Source organism: Cebus imitator, unplaced genomic scaffold, assembly GCF_001604975.1.
Source record: "Cebus imitator isolate Cc_AM_T3 unplaced genomic scaffold, Cebus_imitator-1.0 Scaffold71, whole genome shotgun sequence".
Taxonomy (NCBI): Eukaryota; Metazoa; Chordata; class Mammalia; order Primates; family Cebidae; genus Cebus; species Cebus imitator.
Genome location: NW_016107386.1, coordinates 2,035,769 through 2,037,971, shown reverse-complemented (window position 1 = coordinate 2,037,971; position 2,203 = coordinate 2,035,769).

Genomic DNA, 2,203 nt, shown 5'->3' with positions numbered 1-2,203 from the left:
AAAGAAAATAAAATAAATAAATAAAAACCTGCTCTACTTTTTCATATCTTGTCAATGAAATCCCCACACATCCAGTCTCTCAAATTAGAACTCCTAGCCCACTCTCTTCCCAAGAAGTTGAATCAATCTCGGAAGCACAGTATTTCTAAAATCCTCTCCTCTTCATTCCCACAGCCACACTTTCTTCAGACGCTCAGTCAATTGCAACAACTCTAATTAGTCTCACTGCCTCATTTTTCATTACTTTAATTTGAATTTCTGTCACTCCCTAACTTAAAAAAAACTCCTCAGAAGCCAAAGGGGAAAAAAGGCTGGGTGTAGTGGTTCATGCCCGTTAATTCCAGCAATTTGGGAGGCCTAGGCGGGTGGATAACGAAGTCATGAGTTTGAGACCAACATGGCCAAGATGGTGAAACCTCATCTCCCCCATCTCTATTAAAAATGCAAAAATTGGCCAGGCACCTGTAATCCCAGGTACTCTGGAGGCTGAGGCAGGAGAATTACTTGAACCGGGGAGGTGGAGGTTGCAGTGAGCTGAGATCATGCCACTGCACTCCAGCCTGGGTGACAGAGTGAGACTCCATGTCAAAAAAAAAAAAAAAAAAAAAAGAGAGAAAATTCCAATGACTCCCCACTTTCTTTTCAGTCTCACCTCCTAGCAATTTCCCCACCACACATCCTGTTTTGGACAAATTTCTGAGATTTAAAACATCATTTTTTTCCTCTCACACCTTCACCAAGCCTTTCAAGTGCTGTTCTCTCCAAATGAAATGCCTTTTCTTTTTTCTTTTTTAGAAACAGGGTCTCACCATGTTGACCCAACTCATCTCAAACTCTTGGGCTCGGGCCTCCCACCTAGGCCTCCCACAGGGCTAGGATTACAGATGTGAGCCACCAGGCCCAGTTGAAATGCTTTTCTTACTTGTGCAACCTCCTACTCATCCTTCAACACCCAACTCAAGTATTTCCTCCCTGCAAATATTTCCCTGACTCTCCCAAGCAATGGCAGTATTCCCTTCACACAGTATAAATGCCTTCATGTCCCTATGTAACACAAAGTACTACACAATTCCATATCTATGTTTCTCTGATGTCCTTGCAGAAAGACACTCATGACTTCTAACCTAAATACCAATTACATAGTTAAGTGCTCAATAAATGTATTGAATAAACAGTTTCACCCTCATATATCCTGGATCAATTTTTGGCCATTTTCCCCAAATGTTATAGATTTCTAAACTGTGCTCAATGTGAAATTCCAAAATTTCCTAACTGGTTTGGGGTTTTTCTTTTTTTTCCTTTTTTTTTTTGAGACAAAGTTTCACTGTTGTTGCCCAGGCTGGAGTGGAGTGGCCCAATCTCAGCTTACGGCAACCTCCGCCTCCCGGGTTCAAGCAATTCTCCTGCCTCAGCCTCACAAGTAGCTGGGATTACAGGCATGCGCCACCACGCCCATCTAATTTTGTATTTTTACCAGAGATGGGGTTTCTCCATGTTGTTCAGACTGGTCTCGAACTCCCGACCTCAGGTGATCCGCCTGCCTTGGCCTGCCAAAGTGCCACCACGCGGGCCCACATTTTAATTACACAAATGTTGAACAAGTAAATAAATTATACCTAAAAAACTAATGAAATCACCTTAGAAACTTCTCTAGTCACTGAAAATGGGAATTCCCCCTTTACACTCATAACGAGAGAGATCTCGCTTTCCCTTGACTGTGATCTGATATCCTGAAAGCCTTCACATAGAAGCTACTGTGCACACAAATCCAACTGAGGGCACACACAAAGTAATTCCAATCCTGCTAAGGGCAGGGACACAAATCATATTTACCCTAGTTTACAGAGTAACTAAAGGATAGTAAAGAAAAAGCTTTCACTAAGCTCAAAACTTTTTCTGGCCGGGCGCAGTGGCTCATGCCTGTAATCCCAGCACTTTGGGAGGCCAAGGAGGGTGGATCACCTGAGGTCAGAAGTTGATACCACTCTGGCCAACGTGGCGAAACCCCGTCTCTACTAAAAATACAAAAATTACCCAGGTGTGGTGGCTCACGCTTGTAATCCCAGCTACTCGGGAGGCTGAGGAGCGAGAATCGCTTGAACCCACAAAGCGAAGATTGCAGTAAGCTGAGATCGCGCCTTTGCACTCTAGCCTGGGCAACAGGAGCGAAACTCCATCTCAAAAAAAAAAAAAAAAAAAAAAA